Source organism: Panthera tigris, chromosome B4 (assembly GCF_018350195.1).
Source record: "Panthera tigris isolate Pti1 chromosome B4, P.tigris_Pti1_mat1.1, whole genome shotgun sequence".
Classification (NCBI taxonomy): domain Eukaryota; kingdom Metazoa; phylum Chordata; class Mammalia; order Carnivora; family Felidae; genus Panthera; species Panthera tigris.
Genome location: NC_056666.1, coordinates 58377505 through 58401830, shown reverse-complemented (window position 1 = coordinate 58401830; position 24326 = coordinate 58377505). Strand labels below are relative to the sequence as shown.

The window sequence follows — 24326 nt, the reverse complement described above, 5'->3', positions numbered from 1 at the left end:
ATTATTTTTTTTTTCTCACTGAAATATGATTGACATATAACATATGAGTTTCAGGTGTATGGAATGGCATAATTCTGATAAAGGCCGTTGATTAGGTTCCAGGTCTTGCTTTTGCACCTCAGGAAATAATGTCACCTTTTGCTTTTATCACCTCAGGAGATAATGTCACCTGTATTGTTACTTCTCTGACTATTTGACCAATGTCCACCAGGGTTCCAGACAAAGAAATATTTCCAGAGGTTATGACTTCTGCCTGTGGTTGGGTGTAAGTCAGTTATTGGCATCAGAATGTCAGAGAGCTGTTATGTTAAAAGATAAGAGATTCCAGATGGCAGGTGGCTTCTGGTTGAGTTTTCAGATGTTTTTCTGTGATACTGAGGTAAAGGCACATGCCATTGTCCCTCCCCACTCATTACTAGGTTCTAGATTCTTCCTCATTATTCAGAGTGTGGTAGGGGAACAATAGCATCCTTGGTACCTGGAAGTTTGTTAGAAGTGCAAAACCTCAGATCCCATTCTAGGCCTACTGAATCAGAATCTGCATTTTAACAAGATCTCTAGCTGACTTCTATGTCTATGAAAGTTTGAGAAGCATTTTGTTACTGTATCAAAAAATTATTCTATTTGGTCTTTCCTAGCCTCCACACCCACCCCCGCCTCCCCCCACACAGTGCCCTATTACTTTAAGCATTTCCAAATATTCTTCACTATTCAATTTAATTATGTAATAGATGAGGCCTAATGTCAGATTATGCCTTTTCTAGGTGAAATATGAACTCAGGATTAAGGAAAGACAATACAAAAACTGGATTATTTATAAATTCTGTCTCGACATTCTGAGTTTGTTACATTAAAAAATGTATTCTTCAAACTGAGGATTGATGGGGGGTGGGAGAGAGGGGAGGGTGGGTGATGGGTATTGAGGGGGCACCTTTTGGGATGAGCACTGGGTGTTGTATGGAAACCAATTTGACAATAAATTTCATATATTGAAAAAAAATGTATTCTTAATGGATTGGTTTAGTCAAAACTACTGGCTAAATACAATGCTTATTAAATTATGATAATAACAATAGTAATGTCCACAAATGAAATAGTAGAATGAGACATTCTTTTTACCTTGGAATTTCTATTTTTTGCACTTTTATTGGTGTCATAGTTGCCATCACATTGGTAAAGAATCATTTTGATATAAATCTGGAGAAAATAGGTGAATAGATGTCAAAGTCTTGGTTAAAGTTCCTGAGGATAATGTCTTCAGCATTTAAAACTTTTAATGAAAATTTTCCTTCTTTTCTTTTGTTGCACCTGGATACTATGGGTAAGGTTTGGGTCACATATATCTATGGCACAAAAGACCTGAGTTTCTTTGGGGGAATGTCACAGCTGTATTGGCTCAGACCACATTCAGAATCCTGGAACAGTCTCCTCATTTGACCACCCTAGAATAACACCAGAGACGGTGATATCAGCTAAAATCTCTGCAAGCCCATTATGTTAGATGTGTTCAATGTTTTATGAAAAGAAAACAAAAAATTATTCAATAATAAGCAAATAAGAAAATTGCAGTACTCTAACACAGCACAATGAAAATTGTTTCTTGTGCTAATCACTATTAATTACCTGATATACATTGTCTCCAATTCTATTATGTGGCAGTCATTACTTTTACTTTAAAGAAACTAAGGCTCAGAGACATTTTAAAACTTTCCCAAGATTATATAAATGTTATAGAGTTCACACTCAAGCTCATGTCTGTATTTCCCACAGAGAGGCTCTTTAAGCTATATATGTCTTAACCACTTGACATATAATGAGTAATTGCCATTTTAGGCATTAGGAAAAGGCAGCTGCATATAGGGGGCTCTTATAATACTCCTCAGCCCTGAACACTGAACCCTTTGGTCCTGTTGGCTAATAATATCGGCCTATTGAAGTTCTAGGTCATAGTGAGCCCAGGTCCCCAAAGGCCCTGCTTGTACTGTCCAAAAAGGATTTGTGTTCATTTGGAAATTCATAAAATTTATAAAAATTATTTTTATAGCTACAGTAACTTTTATCAGTGCTGCTATTATATTCTATTCCCTTAGGGTATTTTCTCTGTTATTGATCCCTCTGATTTTTATATTCCCCCTCTCAATCAGCCCCCACCTCCCCTTATTATGGGCATGGTCAAACCTCCTATCCTAAAAAAACCCAACCAACCACCACCAACAAAAATTTTTCCTTGATTCAAGTTCTCTTTCATAGTGTTGCTCCATTGTTCTATATCTCTTTACCTCTGTCTACTTTTTGAAAGAATGGCTAAGTCACTTACTGTCTATTTTCATTCACTTCTGAAACCATATTTATCCAGCCTTTTCTTCCGTCACTCACTGAACTAATTTAACCATGCTTAATAGGTTTCATTATGCTGAGGTTTAGTAGCCTTCTTAGTGGAGGAAAATGGAAATGGAAAGAGAATACAAACTATATTTATGGAATACATACCGTGAGCCATCTTTATGCAGTGGATTTTATGTATATTTTCTCATCTAACCCTTATAGTAACCCTGTGGTATTTCAAATTATCATTATCATCATTATTATTATTATTATTATTATTATTTAAAATTTAGAAAACACTCCTAGAGCATTTAACTAAAGTTGAGATCTGATTCAAACCCATGTCTATCTGATTGAAAATCTCATGCTCTTTCATTATACAAAGAAAGAAAGAAATGGAGGGAGAAAGAAGAAAGAAAATGAGGAAGAGGGGAAAAAATGCAGAGGAAAGGACTAGAGGGAAGTAGAGGAGGAAAGCGGAATCCAGAAGTTTCTCTACAACAGGTTCATTTTTTTTGCTGTTGTTTATTTATTTTGAGAGAGACAGAGAGAGAGAAGGAGAGAGAGGGAGAGTGGGAAGGACAAAGAGAGAGGAGAGAGAATCCCAAGCAGGCTCCACACTGTCAGCACAGAGCTTGATGTGGGGCTTCAATGTGGGAACGTGAGATCCGCCACCTGAGGTGAAATCAAGAGTCAGATGCTTGACCGATTGAGCCACCCGGGTTGCCCCAAGAGGTTCAAATTGATCATTACATTAATTTCATTGCTACCTGTCTTTTAACTTTATTGTACAGGATTACCTTAATATAGGACTAGAAGCATAGAAATCAGAGGAAAAAAAATTAGTAACAAAAATGTTGTATACTTAATGGAAAGACCTCTGATCCTCTGTTAAATTATGTGTTCTTCTGAAATGAAGGCTACCTCTAGAGTATCAACTTGGTAATACTGCCATCTTGATCGACTTTCTGAGGTTTTTATTAAAGCTCAAGAAACTAGGATGTAGAGCTGATAGTGAATGAATTTACTTATATGTGAGCTATTTAAATTTTCTCAGAATTATTCAAATTTCTCTGGCCTAGAAATCAGGACAGAACCTCAGGACAGATGGCTTGGTAATGAGTTTTTCACCTCTTTCAGCTGCCAAGCAATTTGGAAATTGCACTAGGCCAGGCCCCTGTCAGTTCAGTTCGGCACTTCAACTTGAAGACTAGTCTGACACCAGGAAGTTGTCATCAGCAGCAGCTAATGCTTAGCAAGTGTGGCATGCCAAGTGTCATGAAAATGGAAAGAAAAAGTGTGCTGTTTTGATTGTAACTTCTTAACAAGTTTGGGAGTTCAACTTCTATCTCCAGTCCAGAAACCTTTCTTTTCTTTGTACTCATGTACTTGATTATCTATTGTATATTTTTACTTGGATATCATTTAGGCACCTCAAGGTACTCATGCTCAAAACTGAATTCTTCATATTCCCCAAGAAAGCTTCTTGCTCCAGTGCTTCGTATCTTAGTGAATATTAACATTCGACTATCTCCAGTAATTCAGATCTAGTAATCTCCATCTGCCCTGCCCCACGTCCAGTTACCGTTGATTGTACTTCCTAAATGTCTCCTGAATCTTTTCACTTCTCTCCATCCCCATTGCCATCATGAACTTTAGGCCACCATCAATTTTGAGTCACACTTGGGCATAGCTCTCTCACTGAAGTTCTTCAACTTTTTTCTGCCCAGTCCATTTTCTCCAAGGAGCTAGTGTGGTAGTATACATCAGCTCATGCCACTCTCCTGCTGAAAACCATTCCAAGCTTTCCACTGGTTTAGAAATGGTTTGATCATCTCAGCCTAACTTCAGAAGGTAGGCCGTCATCTACCTTCTCAGTGTCATTTCTTACCAGCCATTTAGTCAGCAAATATTTATACAGCCCATATTGTGTACCAGACCTTGTTTTTAGGCTCTGGAGAAAGAGAATTAACAAAATAGTCACTGTCCTTAAGAAGTTGACATAGTATACTGGGGCGCCTGGGTGGCTCACTCTGTTAAGGGTCCAACTTCGGCTCAGGTCATGACCTCAGGGTTCAAGAGTTCAAGCCCTGGGACAGGCTTTGTGCTGACAGCTCAGAGCCTGGAGCTTGCTTCAGATTCCGTGTTTCCCTCTCTCTTGGCCCCTCCCCCACTCGTGCTCGTTCGCTCTCTCTCGCTCTCTCTCTCTCTCAAAAATAAATAAAAAACATTAAAAAAATTTAAAAAAAGAAGTTGACATAGTGTTGGGAACAGAGAGACAGTAAACATGGAAACAAACAAATTTTAGATACTAGAAAGGAGATAATTGTCGAATGTACCTTCTATATGCTTTTCCTGATCCCACCTAAACAAAGATAGATGCTTCATGACACGTACTCTCTTATATGCACTTCTGTCATTATAATATAGCACTCGTTATTTTATTTCTTGTGTGTCTATGTTCTATGATGGATCATTATAGATTTAGTGAGGGCAGAGATTCTAGATATTACTACCATATCCTAGTGTTTAGTTATTGCCTGGCATATGTTGGATGTTTAATAAATATTTGTGAAATAAATGAATGCTACTTCTTGAGTATAAATTAAGTTCTTATCTCAATGAGTGAAAATAAATAATATATAGTGAAATAAAAAATCAGGTGAAAGTAAAAGATATAGGCCTTCTGAAGTTTATAACCATCCAGATATTTGCAGACTAACATGAACTATATTGAACTTTCAAACACATAAATTAATTAAACTTATTTACTTCAAATCCTTAAATTGCTACAGAATATATATATATATATATATATATATATATATATATATATATATATATATGATTTCTTAGTTTTTCTTCTCATTTGCCAAGAAAACCAAATTGAGAAAGAACTGTGGGAAATTGTAACATGGAAAAATATTCTCTAATTCAAACACTATAAGGAGAAAATATAAAAGGGGCTTCTATGTTATTTTAGGTGAAGAAACAAGAAAGTGGATGATAAGCATAATCATCTTAGGCAATGCTGTGCTAATGCTTTCTGTTTGTTCAATACATATAAGTTTCCAAGGTTGATATCTATTATTCTGTTACATCAAATTTTAAGTCCTTGTAAGAATTAATAGAATAGTGTTATGCCCTTCTAAAGGGAAATGGGATGACCACACTATTTTCCATCTTCAGGCTCTGTGGAGAACATTTTCTCTACCTGTGCTCACTATAAAGCCAAGCAAATCACAACAAATAACATCAGTTTGAATAAAGTTTGGATTGGCTTTTGTAACCTTTAAAAAAATAGTTTGTCCCACCCTTAAAACAAAAGTATTTGATTACACAGTTTTCACTCTTTTATTCTGTTGTAGATGAAAGAAACTTCTGGGACATTTTGAGTTCCAAGTTCTTTAATATTTTCTTCTTAAATTCTTTCTTCAAACATCTTGTGTTTTCACTGTGGTGGTTTAGGGTGTGTATCAGAGTTTCTTTTAGAAACATTTGCTTTCAAAAAATTTTGACACAAACAATCTATAAGAATAGCTGTCATATCAATTTCCCTTAAAGGTGAATAGTGTTTTTTTTTAAACACACCATCCTTCCTCACTAAGCTCATTGCTTGCAAATATTCCAATGTATATATTTATAGTTTGAAATCAGTTGCAGGATTTTCCCAAATGGAAATAGTTGCAGGCAAAATGCAACACAGGATTGTAGAAAAACCATGGGCTCTGGAAGTAAAAAACCCTAAGCCAGGATATTCTCTCAGTGATATGATGCATCCCTCCTTCCTGTAGGTCCATACTTTTATCTCCTCTCAATTCCTTTTCCAGAATTTAGCTCTTGAATCCCTTGGTTTTAATCCCTTGAATCCCTTGGTTCCAAACCAACCAAGGACTTGGTATTGGTTTCTTTGCTGTTGCTGGTTTAGCCAGCTTGTTGTCTTTGTAGAAACTTTTATTTTTATACCAATTCAAGTATATAAACCCTTACCGCAAAAAGAAAACCTTCCACATACTTCTCAACTTCTCAACAATTACAATGTACCCTACATTTTTTTGGGTTTTAATATTATGTAACCCACGTCCTATTTCATAGCTTAAAACATGAGTGAAAGATGGACTAATAAGAAGAACCTAGCTCAGAAAAATATCTGACTAACGAATTCTGTGAACCTATGTGGTAATCAGGCTTCACAAAGGCTCTGAAGTGCCAATCGTTTTAAAAAAGAAAAGAAAAAGTATACAGATCACAATTACCAGTAGCAACACAGAAAAACCCATAGAGCATGTCACTAGCAAAACTCCTCAGTTTCCTAAATGTGCAAAATATAAAACAAAACCTCCTTTATGATAAATATTTGAATTTCTAATTCTTTGGGCCTTACAGGTTTATTATGAAAACCAAATTCAATTCCCCTAAGGGGTGAGAAAGAACCACTTCCTATTACATAAAATTATACAATATCAAATTTTTAAAGCCTTATAATTTGCTCCTGGGGTAGCATTATATTGTCCTCTTCTGGGTTATGTAAGTCTGCCTTGGCCTTTCAAACACAGAAACATTTTACCCTTGACACAATTTGGAATTTGGAGCTGCCTGTGAAAACATGAATAACTTCATTTTTCCATTTGAAAAGTCCCTAAACACAAATTGATAAATTCTCAGGGAGCTTCAGTGCGAAGTTTTCAGGCTAGCATTTCAAATGCCAAGACCTATATTCAAAGTGTTTGAATTGCCAGAAAAAACACAGCTGTTAGTCTATATCTCAGGCAATCTCTATGCCATCTTTTAGGCAGGAGAGATTGCAAAATGGGCCAAAGGTTAGATGCAAGTCTTAGAAGAACAACATACAGTACTGGAAGGGGACTTACCCAAAGTCCAAAACCCACATAAGTCCCAAGTATTAACACTAACTCAGAATATCAGAAGTTCTAAATTATTGTTTATTTAAAAAGGAACCACTCTCCCCACAACCAATCAAAAAGTTACAAGTATCTATCTACCAGCTAAAAGTTTTCTTCTAACCTTCAATTCTAGTCTTGATAAATGCTCTTGTATCTTGTTTTAGCTATTATTTAAAGAATTGTGATGGCCTAGATAGAAACTGGCCACCTGGGGTGATTTCATGGAGTCATGGACAGAGAGGTCTCATGAGGTCAGAGCAGCTGTGACAGACAGTCTCTGACATTTTTATAAACTAAATTGAATTCTTGGCACATTTTGAGCTTGGATAGCATGAATTTCCAGCCCTGATTCTCCTTAGTTGTATCAATTCTGCTTTAATTCCTGCCCTGGTAATGTAATAGAATAAAGTGGGCTGTTTTTCAGTCAGAATTTAGTAATGATCTGAGATACAGTAAACTGCACAAATAATAAAGGGATTTGTTTCAAAAAATGTGAAAAGCATCTTTGGATTTTCTCAGTGTCTTTTGTTATTAGGGTATAAATTCGTATGTCTAAATCCATCTAAGAGTTAGTTCATACTTTGACAGTCTGTTGTAGAGATAAGATTTGGGCTATGTGTAATTTCCTGTGTGCACACTCTAATTTCCATCTTTCCCCACTACTGTTGTAATTCCCCAATTTGTTAGGATATTCTCATGAGAAACCCTGTCCTAGATATTCTAGAATCTTCTAACCAAAGCCAGTATTAATTCAATGAATATTTACTGAATGTACCTAATTTATTTCAGCCTTTTGCATATAATGTTTTGATTAATTATCACAAAATTCCTATTCTTCAAGTTAAAAAAGAGCCCAAAGAGTTTCAGTAACATGTCCAAGGACACATGACTAATAAATGGCATGCCAAGATGTCAATTCATGTTCTCTGAAACTATTTTTAGGTACCATTAACTTGAGATGCCTTAAGCTGATATAGTGGGTGCATATCACAATGGAAACCATGTGTCTACTGAATCCATGGTACTAAATCACATAATCTGCCTTGCTTTGCACTTTCTGACATGGGATTCTCTGGATGCTGATGATGTAAAATTTTGATCAATAAAATATCAAAGTGATTTTTCCATTTCAGGACACTTATACAACTTTCAATCCATATTAGTGACATCAAATATCAAAACTCTGTTATTCCACAGATCTCAAGAGAGTTATAACTGGCACCTAAATATAGACATTTCCTAATTTAGAAGTTAATGATCTTCTCCAAGGCTTCTTGTTACCAGCTACTTTATTAAACGTAATGAATAACTTCTCTTAGGATGATTTGTTGTTGTTGTTTTGTTTTGTTTTCAGGGACAGGTAAAATTGAGACTCTCTCTGGGAGTTGTAGATGTGATTTTAATTGGATTCATGCCATGATGATCCCAATCTCAGGGTTTTCTAATGAAACTCATAGAACTGCTTGAGTAAGAAAAAAAATAAAGAGATCAACTAGTCCTGACAGCCTCCAGGCTGCAGCTGGCCCTAACTCTGTGTTGTTTGTCCTCCATAGTGATGACACATGTTGAGTTCTTATAATTTTTGGATTGGTTGCCAAAATTTTCAAGTAAATGATTTCTCAAATAAAAATCTGCATGTTAGCTTTCCCTTGAAAATTTGGGATACTAGGCAGTACTGGGGCTGCATTCCTGCATAGTGAACAGAAAGTGCTTCTTCTAGATGGACCTGGGCTTTCAAGTGTGACCCCATCCTGGCATTCCTTGATGAATTGGTAATATTGTGGCCAAAGGTCTGTTGACATTGATCATTGTGTTTGTGGTTTTATTTTCTTGTGGTAAATTTAAGAAGAAAGAAACATTTTACTCTATCAGAAATGGGAAAACAAAATATGAGAGGACTTTGTGTTTAAAAAAATAGGAGAGAGCAAGTTTCTTTGTGGAAGTGAAGAATGTGCCTTTTTGATTAGTGTGCAAATAAAATGTCTTAGCTTCAAATTCATTTATGGTATTTCCTTGGCTCTATAAGCATTTGAGAGCCATGACATGGCCATATTTTGGTGATCTGAACAAAGAGATAGAAAAAACTTAAATAGATTCCTCAGGGTTTATATTTTTAGGCTGTAACTAACTAGATAGAGGGTTTCCTCAACTTTTAATACAGTGCTTGGCATGTGAAAGATAACAAATACTTGAAAGAGTTTGTGAGCTAAAATAAAAAAAAAAAGTAACATTATGAAATGTTTTCAGAAAAAGAAGATATGATATTTAAGAAATATATGTAAATTTAAAATGGGTACAAATCCTGGAGGTGCAAAGAGAAAGGAGGAAGATGACCACAGAGTAGGAGGACCCTAGGCTCATCTTGTCCCATGGACACAAGGTAACTATCAAATCACCAGAGCACCTAGTTAAAGTGCACCATACAGGCCAGGGACAAAATACTGCCACCAGCAGGCAAGAAGAGCTTCTGCAGACCACTGGCCTGATGGATAAAGCTGCCAAAACACAACAGCAGAGTGCATGCAGCACTAGCACCAGAGACACTCGCTGAAGTGCCAGCCCCTGGGCACTACATGACCTCGTCTTCATAAGGCCATTCCACTCAGGAGCAGGAGACATAACTGGCTTGTCTAACATATAGAATAAGGCAGAGACTTAGACAAAATTCCAAGATTCAGATTTTTCTCCCCAATGAAAGATTCCAAAGGAAATAACAAGATAAGGCCATGGCTGGAGATCTAAGCAAACAGATATCAGTAACATGCCTAACAGAGAATTTAAAGCAACAATCATAAGGATACTCATTAGGCTTCAGAAAAGAATGGAAGACATCAGTGAGAGTTTTATCACAGAGGTAAAAGAGTTAAAAAAGAATCATAGTTGAAGAATACAATAAATGAGATTGGAAATAGGCTTGATGCAATGAAAAGCAAAGTGGAAAAATCAGAGGAACAAATTAGTGACCTATAAGACAAAATTATGGAAAATAATGAAGATAAAGAGAGAAAAGAAAGACTTAGAATAGAATTAGGGAACTTGGTGACTCCTTCAAATGTAATAACACTCGTATTATAGGAGTTCTAGAAGAAGAAGAGAAAAGGAGGCAGAATATTTATTTCAAGAAATAATAGTAGAAAACTTAATCTGGAGAAGAAAACAGACATCCAGATCCAGGAGGCGCAGAGAACTCCCATCAAAATCAACAAAAGCAGACCAACACCAACACATTGTAATTAAATTTGCAAAATATAGTGACAAAAAAAAATCTTAAAAGCAGCAAGACAAAAGAAGTCCTTAACTTACAAGGGAAAATCCATAAGGCTAGCTGGAGATTTCTCAATAGCAACTTGTCAAGGCAGAAGGGAGTGGGATGATATATTCAGTGCTGAACGGGAAAAATCTGCAGCCAAGAATACTCTATCCAGCAAGGCTATCGTTCAGAATAGAAGGAGACATAAAGAGTTCCTCAGACAAACTAAAACTAAAGGTGTTTGTGACCACAAAATCAGCCATGCAAGAAATATTAAAGGGATCTTGTTGAGTGTAAAGGACAGACCAAAAGTAACAAAGACAAGACAGGCTCTGAGAAGATCTCCAAAAACAATGATAAAACATATAATAAAATGGCAATAATTGGATATCTATCAATAATTATTTTGAATGTAAATTAACTAAACACTCCTCTAATCAAAAGATATAGGATGTCAGAATGGATAAAAAAACAATTCTTACCTATATGCTGCCTACAAAAGACTCATTGTAGACCTGAAGACACCTACAGATTGAGAGTGACAAGGTTGAGAAAAATTTATCATGCAAATGTATGTCAAAAGAGAGCTGGAGTAGCAAAACTTGTATCAGACAAATTAGATTTAAAACAAAGCCTGTATAAGTGAAATAAGTCAGTCAGAGAAAGACAGATATCATGTTTTCACTCATATGTGGAACTTGAGAAACTTAACAGAAGACCATGGGAGAAGGGAAGGGGAAAAAGTAGTTTCAAACAGAGAGGGAGGCAAACCCATAAGAGACTCTTAAATACAGAGAACAAACTGAGGATTGATTGGGGGGGGGGCAAAGGGAGAGAGGAAAATGGGTGATGGGCATTGAGGAGGGCACTTCTTGGGATGGGCACTGGGTATTGTATGGGAGTGATGAATCGAGGGAATGTACCCTGAAACCAAGAGCACACTGTATACACTATATGTTAGCTAGCTTGACAATAAATTATATTTAAAGTAAATAAATAAATGAGTAAATAAATAAATAAAATAAAGCCTATAAAAAGAGACAAAGAAGGACATTATATACTCATAAAGAGGACAATCCCATAAGAATATATAATTGTAAATAGTTATGCACCCATCATTGGACCACCCAAATATATAATTATAACAATTAATAACAAACATAAAGGAACTAATGGATGATAACACAATAATAGTAGGGGACTTTAATACTCCACTTACATCAATGGACAGATCATCTAAACAGAAAATAAACAAAGAAACAATGGCTTTGAATGACACACTCAACCAGCTGGACATAACAGATATACTCAGAACATTCCATCCTAAAACAGCAGAATACACATTCTTTTCAAGTGCACATGGGACTTTCTCCACAATGGGTCACAAAATAGGCCACAAAACAATTCTCAACAAATTCAAGAGGATCACAGCCATGCCATGCACCTTTTCTGAACAAAATGCTATGAAACTAGAAGTCAGTCACAAGAAAAAAATCTGGAAAGGACACAAATACATGGAGGTTAAACAACATGCTACTAAACAATGAACGCATCTACCAGGAAATCAAAGAAGAAATTAAAAAATACATGGAAACAAGTGAAAATAAAAACACAGCGGTCCAAAACTTTTAGGATGCAGCAAAGGTGGTTCTAAGAGGGAAGTATATGCCAATACCAACCTACCTCAAGAAGCAAGAAACATCTCAAATACACAACCAGGCCTTACACTTAAAGGAGCTAAGTAAAAGAACAACAAATGAAGCCTAACTCCAGCACAAGGAAGGAAATAATAAAAATTAGAGCAGAAATAAATGATATAGAAACTGAAAAAAAAACAATAGATCAAATCAATGAAACCAGGGACTGTTTCTTTGGGAAAAAAAATTAATAGAAGTGCCTGGATGGCTTAGTCAGTTGAGCATCAGACTCTTGATTGCAACTCAGGTCATGATCTTACAGTTTGTGAGATCAAGCCCTGCATCAGGCTCTGTGCTGAGTGCACAGTGCCTACTTGTGATTCTCTTTCTCCCTCTCTCTCTGCCCCTTCCTTGCTCATGTGTGTGCATATTCTCTCTCTCTCTCTCTCTCTCTCTCTCGCTCTCTCTCTCTCTAAATAAATAAATAAATAAAACTCTGGAAGAAGAGAAAAAATTAATCAAATTGATAACCCCCTATCTAAACTTACCAAAAAGAAAAGAGAAAGGAACCAAATAAATAAAATCACAAATGAGAGAGGAGAAATAACAACCAACTCCACAGAAATACAGATAATTATAAATGAATATTATGAAAATCTATATGCCAACAAATTGGACAACCTGGAATAAATTGATAAATTCCTAGAAAGATATAAATTACAAAAACTGAAACATGAAGAAGTAGAGAACTTGAATAGACCTATAACCAGCAAAGATTTTGAATCAGTAATCAAAAACCTCCTAACAAGTGAATTCTACCAAACATCTAAATAAGAGTTAATATGAATACTTATTCTGCTCAAAGTATTTCAAAACAATAGAAAAGGAAGAATACTTCCAAATTCATCCTACGTAGTCAACATTACCCTGATATCAGAACCAGATAGACTCCACTAAAAGAGAGAACTACAGGCGAATATCCCTGATGAACATAGATGCAAAAATCCTCAATAAAATACTAGCAAACCAAATCCAGCAACACATTAAAACAATCATTCACCACAATCAAGTGGGATTTATTCCTGGTTTGCAGGGGTGGTTCAATATTTGCAAAGCATTCAATGTGATACACTGCATTCATAAAAGAAAGAGTAAGAATCATATGATCATTTCACTAATGCAGAGAAAGCATTTGACAAAGTACAGCATCCATTTGTGATAAAAACCCTCAACAAAGTAGGTTTAGAGGAAACATACTTCAACATAATAAAGGCCATATATGCAAAACACCAGCTAACATCATCTCCAATGTGGAAAAACTGAGCTTTTCCTCTGTAGTCAGGAAGAGGACAGGGATGTCCACTCTCACCACTGTTATTTAACATAGTACTGGAAATCCTAGCCATAGCAATAAGATAACAAAAATAAATAAAAGGCATCCAAATCATCAAGGAAGAAGTCAAACTTTTACTATTTGCAGATGACATGATACTCTACATAGAAAACCTGAACGATTCCACTAAAAAACTACCGGAACTGATAAATGAATTCAGTAAATTCCCAGGACATAAAATCAAAGTACAGATATGTGTTGCATTTCTATACACCAATAATGAAGCAGCAGAAGAGAAATTAAGGAATCAGTTCTATTTACAATTGCACCAAAAACAGATATCTAGGAATAAACCTAACCAAAGCTGTAAAAGACCTGTACTGTTTAAGCTGTAAAACACTGATGAAAAACCCATGCTCATGAATTACAAGAATAAATATTGTTAAAATATCTATACTACCCCAAAGAATTCTACATATTTAATGCAATCTCTATCACAATACCAATAGCGTTTTTCATAGAGTTAGAACAAACAATCCTAAAATTTGTATGGAATCCCGAAACACCCCAAATAGCTAAAGAAACATTGAAAAAGAAAAGGAAACCTGGAATCATCACAATTCTGGACTTCATGTTATATTACAAAACTGTAGTGATCAAAACAGTATGGTACTGGCACAAAAGTAGACACATAGGTCATAGAACAGAATAGAAAACCCAGAAATGAACCCATAATTATATAGTCAATTAATTCTCGACAAAGCAGGAAAGAAAATTCAATGGGAAAAAGTCTCTTCAACAAATGGCGTTGAGAAAACTGGACAGAATCATGCTGAAGAGTGAAGCTGGACCACTTCTTCCTTTTTTTTTTTTTTTTTTTTACACCAAATGCAAACATAAATTCAAAATGGATTAAAGACCTAAATATGAAACCTGAAACCATAAAAATCTTAGAGGAGAACACAGACAGTAATTTCTTTGGTGTAAGCCATAGCAATTTCTTTCTAAACATGTCTCCTGAGGCAAGGGAAACAAAAGTAAAAAAAAAAAAAAAAAACTATTGGGCTACATCAAAATAAAAAGCTGCTCTACAGTGAAGGAAGCAATCAACAGAATTAAAAGGCAACTTACAGAATGGGAGAAGATATTTACAAATGACGTATTTGATAAAAGTTATTACCTAAAATATACAAAGGACTTATAAAACTCAATATCCAAAAAATGAATAATCCAATTTAAAAATGTCAGAAGACATAAATAGACATTTTTCCAAAGAAGACATACAGATGGCCAATTGATGAAAAGATGCTCAACATCATTAGTCATTATAAAAATGCAAGGAGATATCGCCTCACACAAGTCAGAATGGCTAGTATCAAAAAGATAAGGAATAACAAGTATTGGTGAGGATGTGGAGAAAAGGGAAACTTTTGCATTGTTGGGAATATAAATTGGTGTAGCCACTGTGGGAAACAGTATGGAATTTCCCCCAAAATTTAAAAACAGAAATACCATACAATCTAGTAATTCTACTTCTGGGCATTTACCCAAAGCATGAAAACACTAATTGAAAAAGATATATGCACCTTTATGTTTATTGCAACATTATTTATAACAGCCAAGATAAGGAAGCAACCTAAGAGTCCATTAATAGATGAATGGATAAAGAAGATGTGGTACATATATACAATAGAATATTATTCAGCCATAAAAAGAATGAAACATTGCCATTTGTGACAACATGGATGGACCTAGAGGGTAAGTGCAAAGTGAAATAGGTCATACAGAGAAAGACAAATACCATATGATTTCACTTACATGTGGAATCCAAAAAACCCAGAACAAATGAACAATCAAACAAACAGAAACAGATTCATAAATACAGAGAACAAACTAGTGGTTGTGAGAGGAGAGGAGTAGGGGGATTGGTGAAATAGGTGAAGGAGTTTAAGAGGTACAAAATTCCGGTAATAAATAAGTCACAGGGATGAAAAGTGCAACACAGAGAATATAGTCAATGATATTGTAATAACTTTGTGTGATGATAGATAATAACTATACTTATTCTGGTGAGCATTTTGTGATGTATATAATTGCCAAATCACTATGTTGTATACCTGAAACTAATACAATATTGTATGTCAACTATACTTCAATTAGAAATTTAAAAAATGAAAAAAACAAACACGGGAAGTGCAAGCATTGTTTTATGCAGACTTCAGAGTTAACTGAATCTTTCCTCTTACTTATATGTAGCCAAGAGAGCTTTTTATCACCTTTTATGTGTTCTGGGTATATATTTAGTATAAACTACTACAGAGTGTGTCTCAAAATAATGCTAGAAAAAGTAGTTTTAAGAAAAGTCTCTCACACACACATACACACACATATATACACAGACGAGCTCAGAAAAAGTTAGTCATATTTTTTGTCTTCCTCTATTACTAGATGTATATGATATAAATATTTCTTAGGTTGAATGAAATGACTCCTTTTTACCCACAAACACTAACAGAGAGTCTCAGGAAAAATTGGAAAAAAAAAAAAGACATTGGAAAGAAAGGCCTATTGTTATACCCTCATTTTTTTCCACCCAAATTAATCACAGAGTTCAGTTCCTTAAGGCACAACTATCTTGTGAGGTTATGGATCCATTCCTAACTTTTTGAAATGACCTAAAACATCAGTCCAGACACTTTTTCAAAGTCTTCCAGACACAGTTGCTTTTTATATCTTAAAGGGAACTAAGGAAGTTTCTACATATGCAGTTTCTAGAAACGATTCTAACTTGTTGATATTTTATATTATCTCCAAATATTTTATTAGTTTCTGAAATTATTATGATTTGCTTTCAGAGGAAAAGATTCCACAATAACAACTTGTGTGTAAGAATCACTCACAATCAATTTTCACTATTAGGAAATTGTTTCTCATGTTTATCTTACACACTACATGAGTATGTTTACAATCACTTTCTCTGTTTAGTCATGTGAAACAGAAACAGCTAATTATCATCCTCAAAACAAATATTTTTTTCCTTTTAAATTGTCTCACCTCAATTTTCTCTTCTGTAGTTGAATAATCTCAGATTTTTAAAAAGTGTTTCAAAGATAAGGCCTGTGTGATGTCATAGTGATCCAAAAGATGGTAGAGGAGCCCCAGTGGTGCATTATCCTAGGCTTATCTGGAGGTGCTAGACCCTGTTGTATTTTCCTGAGCAAACACCACAGATTTGGTCCACGCCAGCTTCCCTTCCTTGGTGGAAAAGCCCAAAGATGCCCATAACCTTGATGGGAGACATCTTTAGATGTAGAGGTAGAGAGTTCATTTATTTGTGCATGCATTTGTTCTTTTTCTTTTCTTTTTTTTTTTTTCATGCATTTGTTCTTGAGGCAGCAGAGAGGCTGCTCATGATAGAGAGCATAGGATGTTCTCATCCATTCTGGCTTACATCCCTTTCCCACTATTTGTTTAAATTTGATCAAATTACTTTACTTCTCCAAGCCTCTCTTTCCTCATATGTATCATGGGGGTAACCATAATAGTAATATTTACTGTCTGAGGTCAGTTTCCAGGGAAATAGCCTCTGAAAGAGGGATTTGCAGGCAGGAGGTTTATTGCAAACACCCTAGTGTTCACATCTGTGGGGCAGTGAAGGAAACAGCATTGGATTGAGGGAGGAGTTGAACTACAACACAGTCCCAACAAAGGCTTCAGCTGATCTCTCAAGGAGCTCAAGAGCTAAAATGGCCCTTCGGAGTGACTCATCTTGGGGCAAGGGACTGAGCCCTTAAACTCTTGCATCAGCCAATCAGGGAAGGAGGTATGACCTGGGTGACATGACTCTCTTCGGTGAAGACAATTCATGGAGAGTAATGCAGCCCCCAACAATGCTGGGAGCCAGAAGAATGAGGGTCTTAGTCCTATAGAGGGGATTTGGGCAGCACACTGTGTACCCACCACTGTGTACCCTTGCCTTGTGTGGTTCCAAGAGGAATAAATGATGGACCTGCCTTGATGAGAGGTTACTGGTGGAAGGCACAGCCTTTACATTTCAGCATTTCAGCCTTTACATTCCATATAAATTATTCCACCTTAAGAGCATTTATCTTTTCAAATCTTCAAGTGTTTTCTAGAACAGACTATTAAACCCTCAACATGTCTGATGGGAGGCCACACCAGATATCTTTATTCAGATTGGTCCCTCTTTTTCACTTCACTACCACCTTGCTTTGGAAAGGAATAGAGCTTACTGATGAGGAGCAGACCTAATGGTCAGGAACTAAGGCTATTAAAATTAGGTTAACGTTAAGTCAAATTAAAAATTCAGTTTCTCTGGGGACACCTGGGTGGCTCCGTTGGTTAAGCGTCCGGCTTCGGCTCAGGTCATGATCTCACGGTTCATGGGTTCGAGCCCCGCATCTGGCTCTGTGCTGACAGCTCAGAGCTTGGAGCCTGCTTCAGATTCTGTGTCTCCTCTCTCTCTGCCCCTCCCCCACTCGCACTCTGTCTCTGTCTCTCTCAAAAATAAATAAAACATTAAAAAATTTTAAAAAAATTCAGTTTCTCTGGTGCAAATAGCCACATTTCAAATGCTCAATAGCTACGTGTGGTCAGCGGCTGCTGTATTGGACAGCACAGATACAGGACATTTTGATCAAGCACATAAAGTTCTTTTGTCCAGTGCTGCTCTAGAGCCAAACTGACTGGATTTAAATGACATCTTTGACACTTATTGTTTGTGTGGCTCTAAGCAGGTAATTTAATATTTCTGTGCCTTACTTTTATCATCTATAAAATGAGGCTTTAAGTGTCAACTTACTAGTATCATTTATGAGAACTAGTGAATTAGTGTATAAAATATATTTAGAGCAAAGGCGGGCATATGGTATTTTCTCAACAAATGTAAACAGTTACTATTAATAAAAAATCTGATAAAATGACACTCATTTCAGAAAGAAAACATAGAATTTATAGATGAAGGGAGGGTGGCTCAGAGTAGTTGCCCATTACCTGTGCTCCTAGAGTTCATGTAACTAACTGCCATGGAACCCATCATAACATATTGTAATTTTCTATGCCTGTGCCTGTTTTTTTTACTAGACCCCACGGGCCAAGGATTGGTGTCTCACTCCTCTTCATATGCCTAGTACCTATGATGGCACCTTGAGTACAGATGACATTGAACAAGTACTTTTATTTTCAACAGAGTTGAACTATCTTAAATGCTTAAGAACTGACAGTCTTATTATTTAATACTTTAGTAGTAATAGTGGGATTGGGATTTTGCTAATTTCACCGTATTTTTGACCTTATAGGGACAATGGATTTACAGTTAGGTTTAATGACAAATGGGGAAGAGTATTTAAAATCAGGAGTGGATGGAATATCTAAAATAGACGTTCACGTGTTGGAAAAAAAGAGAAGGGAGGAAAGGAAATGAAGGAGAGAAGAGAGGAAATAGAGTTAATAAGTCCTATTGGAGAAAACTCAAAGACAGATTTTCTCTACTTCAACATTTTACCACAGGCAGATCCTGAAGCCTTGGATGTAATCATCTTGGCTGGAATGCCAGAGCTAGAGTAAACAGAAATCTGAGTGTGTCAACAAATTATTTAATTAAGCAGAGTAGGTGGCAATGTGAAAGCAAACTCATAATGTGCAATAGGATAATGTGATTGAAAGTTTCAGCTGTGATGGAATGGAGAAAGACATGAAAGAAAAAAATTACAGTACTAGGGACCAGACTACAGACTCATTTAGCCAATGTGGGAAACAAAACAAAACAAAACAAAACAAAGCAACAGGAAATAAGATTTTAAAAATGAAATTGTATTATTCAAGAAAACACTTCCTGGGTATAAACATAAATTTAAAAGCAACTGAGATTAAGCCATCATTTTAGATGAGCCAAGGGTCAGAAAGAGGACTTGAAATGGCATTAAAAAGAGTCTCAGGATTTGTGCTATCAGCATAAAAGTGGCAGTTACAATTAAAAGCAGAAGTGAAATGGCTAAGAAGTATAAAAGCTAGAAATGAACAGATGGCCAGGCATTCAGCTTGCTAGGGTGCTAAAACTGGATATATTTTATATTTCATTCCAAGTTAACAAATATTAGGACATTAAAATGCATGAAACATGGTGTGTATCCTATCTTGCCATGTTTTTATTACTAAGTTAGAAAGAATTAGACTGCATGGAACGTATGCAAATGCATCAGTCTGAGGAAATGCTGAGTCAGAGGAGATCAGGAAGGTCAACTGGATTTCTAGTTTCCAAAGAGAAGCCTAGTCAACTGTGTACTAAGCATCCTTTGTGGGGCTATTCCTAAAGTGGCCACCCACAAGACTATGAAGGTTTGATTGCTGGATGACACTTTCTTTTTTTTTTTTCAATATTTATTTATTTATCTTTGAGAGAAAGAGAGAGAGAGAGCATGAGCAGGGGAGGGGCAGAGAGGGAGGGAAAGAGAGAGAAGCCCAAGCAGGCTCTGCACTAATTAGGATTCGAACTCTCAAGAGTTGGACGCTCAACTGACTGAGCCACCCTGGTGTCCCAGGATGACATTTTCCTTAACGGTGGCAGTGGCCTGGGGTGCCTAGGTGGCTCAGTTGGTTAAGCATCTGACTTCTGCTCAGGTCACAATCTCACAGTTTGTGAGTTTGAGCCCCGTGTCGGGCTCTGTGCTGACAGCTTAGAGCCTGGGGCCTGCTTTGAATTCTGTGTCTCTCTCTCTCTCTGCTCCTCCCCCACTCATGCTCTGTCTCTCTCTCTCTCTCTCTCCTTCAAAAAATAAAAAAATAAAAAGGTGGCAGTGGCCAAGACTCCCATCCTATTTTGTTTTTTGTACTAGCATTAAATTTAGAAAGTAAGAGGTAGCCACACTAGGATCAGTACACTGTTGGTAATACCAGACTGTCATTATGAGACATGATTTTCAGACATTTGCTGTTGACTCTGGAGCTTTCTGCATAGGCTGAGTGAGGCCAGATGGAGAGAACAAGGTGTTCATTAGTTCACAAGCTTATTGATTAAGGAATATGAGTATGTTTAGACTAAGTGACCTCTCTTCCACTTCTTTGTTTGATCTCAGTCCATGTCTAGGGTTCTGAAACCAGATCATGACTCTGATTCTCTGTGAAGTTTCTTTTTGCATGACTAGGAAATAGCACATGTGTTCTAGGCCACCAGATTCGCTTCTCTATCTTCAGAATGCATAGTGATGAATCCCTGAAAAAAAAAAGAGAGACAAATTTCTTTTTCTCCATTTTTCATTTTGACTTGAACCATGACTGCAGTATATTCATTCATTCAGCCAGTCACTTAATCTATATTTTTGGAGTGCCTACAGTGTGCTCGGTACTCAGAAAGGAACTTGGGATAAAACAGTCTTTGCAACTTATGCTTAAAAACAGACCAACTTTCTCATAGCCTGTGTTTATTAATTCTCACTCCTTTTGACATATTCTAAATGCAGTGTGGAAAAACATCCAAACCTAACATTTATGGAGACTGCAGCTGCATATCTAAAATCCTTAAGAGAGTGTGTGTCCATTCCCCTACTTCCAACTCCCATCTGCTCCAGGTTACATGTAGAAATACTGTAAACAGAAAGGAAGTGTCTGTGAATGGTGTCAAATTTGCCCTTAGATTGCGAGGTCATTGGGAGAATATTTAGCTTCCTCTATGTATAATTAACATCTGGAAGGAAAACCACTGTTTGACCAAAAAGAAGGAAATAAAAATCTGTGTAGTCATATATGTGATTACATATGTAATACATACTATTATGTAGTTACATAGGTATATGTTATATATATATATATACCTGCAGGTATAAATGTATATAGAAATTAAAATATATTTTTATTATATATGGATAATTTACCTATGTACAAGCACAATAGAAAACAGCATAAATTTTTAAGCATGGTTAAGGTAATTCTCACTGTAGGCATGAACTTACAGTAGTATTGTGTGTTTGTGTGTGTGTGTGTGCATGAGTGTGATGGGCCCATGTGCATATGTTGGGGTAGGGATGAAGGCTAGGGGAGGATGGAGATCCTATGAAAAAGCATGCAGAGCATAGAAACACAGAATTATTTGGTATCCCTTATCATGATTACTGAATGGGTATGGATGGTGCCATAGTCATGATCAGTGGTGATGGTAATAGAAGGGAGAGGATGGAAGTGATTATTAGAGGAAGGGTTAGAGAAAGATGGTGCCTTGGCTGCAGTAGTAGCATATCCTATTGCTATTTTAATATGTAATACTATGTATTTATACTTAATTTATTGATATATAAAAAAGTATACACATACACAGGTAATAAATGCATAAATTGTGCACCAATAGAAAATAGAAATATCTTCCACATTTCCAAAGTTTAGAAGTTGATAATAAGCTTTCTTTAGATGGTAGCAAAGGTAAACCACCTTCATTTATAAATATAAACTATACATCAAAAGTAATTTAAAAATCCATTTATTTGAAATTTGCTATAAAGAACAAGTCTGTTTTAAAACTGATAAAATATGTATATCATTTCCAGCCATACCCAGCTGTGATTACATGATTTTTATAAAGTCAATAATTATTTCAGTATTCATCTAAAATATTCTGATTGAATGAGGAGATAGGCAAATCTGCTATTAGAAGATGAAAGGAATATGTATATGTAAAATCATTGAGGAGTATACTTGAGAGAATTACACAAATGCTTGAGGAACATTTATGTAAATATCAATTTTTAGAAACGTAAATGCAAAAGTGTTCCAAGAGTGGCATACTATTATGTCATAAATATGTATCATTCTAAAAGCAATGTTGAAGGCATAAGGCATTTCTCTTTGGGATAGGTACTATTTAATGAAAATAGAAAAACCTTTTCCAAGTATCTTGACTGATGAGTGTTCACATCAGTTACAACTGTTTCAGTAAAAAAAACCCAAAAAACCACACAGATATTTCAGGGGCTCCTGGGTGTCTCAGTTGGTTGAGTGCCTGACTTTGATTTCAGTTCAGGTCATGATCCCAGGGTCATGGGATCAAGCCTTGCATCTGGCTCTGCACTGAGCATGGAGTCTACTGGGATTTCGTTCTCTCTCTCCCTCGGCCCCTCTCCCCTACCCTGTCTTTCTCTCTCTCTCTCTCTCTCTCTCTCTCTCTCTCTCTCTCTCTCTCAAATAAAAATAAAAAAATAAAAAAATAAACAAACAAACATAGATATTTCAGTAGAGAGAATAACTGAAGGATACTTTTTCTTGACAATATGTAGCTTCAGGATTAGATATTTCAAAGATAGAAATAATTTTAAGGGCTTGAAAATAACACCTACAAAGATGAAAAATAGAGTATATTTTCTAGAAGGTTTTACAGGAATCAGTTCTTTTCACTAACTCTTCAGTTACTCCCATTCTCATGGCTGTTGTCTCTGGCATTAGTTAGACCACAGGGAAAAGAGACCATGTACAGAAACATGGGTGAAAGAGACACTGGACTTAGGGTATTATATACCTACTAATGCTAGGAACCCGAGATAAATTTTATAAAAATAAATATTGAGTGCTATGTGCCAAAATATTCTGAAAGATGGTTTTCATTTATTTTTAAAATCTATTACTTCCAAAACCCTGTGAGAAGTTAACTATTATCCCCATGTTGCAGGTGAAGAAACAAAGATGCAGAGTGACTTAAGTTAACTTGCCCAATGTTGAGCAACTAAAAAATGGAAGACAAGACTCAACTGGAACTTAGGCAGCTATGCCTTTAACCACTTCTCTGCATGGCCAACTATATTAAACCCAACTATAATTCTTTATGATTAATTTTATCTCCAGAAGTCAGAGAACTGTAAAATAACCTGCCCAAGGTTATTTTGCAGATTAAGTGTCAGAGCAGGATTTAAACTCAATTTGACTCCAAAGCTACCTTCCACTGTGTTTTGCTACCTTTCACTTGAGATGTTGCCAAATATTTGTATCATGTACTGATACCTGTAGTTTATTGAGCTGGTAGCAACAGATCAAGGACCCTCACAGGGTGCTAATGCACTGGTAGGAGGCCAGGAGGATCCCTGTCTAAAAGTGTATCCAAATGGTCCAGCTGCAAGTCAAAATCTGTTAACTTTGTGCCATGTTGACCCCTCATGGGACCTATACCCTATACAATACAGAACTGAAAATAGCATCTCAAAACTAGTTAAAATGTGTGAGTAGCCATAAATCACGGGTGGTAGATGAGACTGAAAGAGTCAAACTAGACATACTACTACTACTACTAAGAAGAAGACTATCATATACATATTGGAGTATCTAGCAATTAAATGAACATTAAGAAATGTATCTGAGTACAGATAATCTATTATGCAACTAAAATACTGACTATTGCTTAGAACCAGATTTTTGAATGCATGTAGCCTTATATGGATTAGTAATTATAATACTGTTCATTATCATGGATAGTAATCAAAGCAAACACTATTTCTTGGAAGAATGTAATGTCAATAATGTTATATAATATATTATTGAAAAGGAATTATTTGGCCTCAATGCCAACTATACAGATCTGTGGAAGAATTTCTTCAAAGTAACCCTTCAGGATCTAGAGATACTTAAAATGTATGTGCATGTTTCATGGTTACTTGAGTGTGGTTATGTGTATGCTGACAATGGAAACAAACACTCTGGAATCATTAGACATACACTCTCCCAAACAGATCATTTTTAGTGAGTATAGAGGCCTTTTGAACTTTGCCAAAACAGGTATTTCATGCAGAGAAGACTGCTGAGACCAAATGCTAGAATTATTAAGTAGCCATTAGAGAAATTCTAGATAGAGAGCTACGAAAGGACAGAATTTGATGAGATGAATG

General features: G+C 36.0%; 1 protein-coding gene across 13 annotated transcripts in view; it reads left to right on the top strand.

Moving 5' to 3' along the window:
• Positions 1–24326, top strand: part of LMNTD1 (lamin tail domain containing 1) — a 452554-nt gene that overhangs the window by 159209 nt on the left and 269019 nt on the right. Inside the window, exon 1 of one of the 13 annotated variants that reach the window (XM_042991979.1) lies at positions 16638–16764. The exons of 11 other annotated variants lie outside the window; for them this stretch is intronic. The gene's annotated coding sequence lies outside the window, so the exon portion shown is untranslated. Of the gene's footprint in view, positions 1–16637; positions 16765–18622; positions 18640–24326 lie in introns of those variants that run through there. One more of the 13 variants, XM_042991977.1, reaches the window with a different exon arrangement.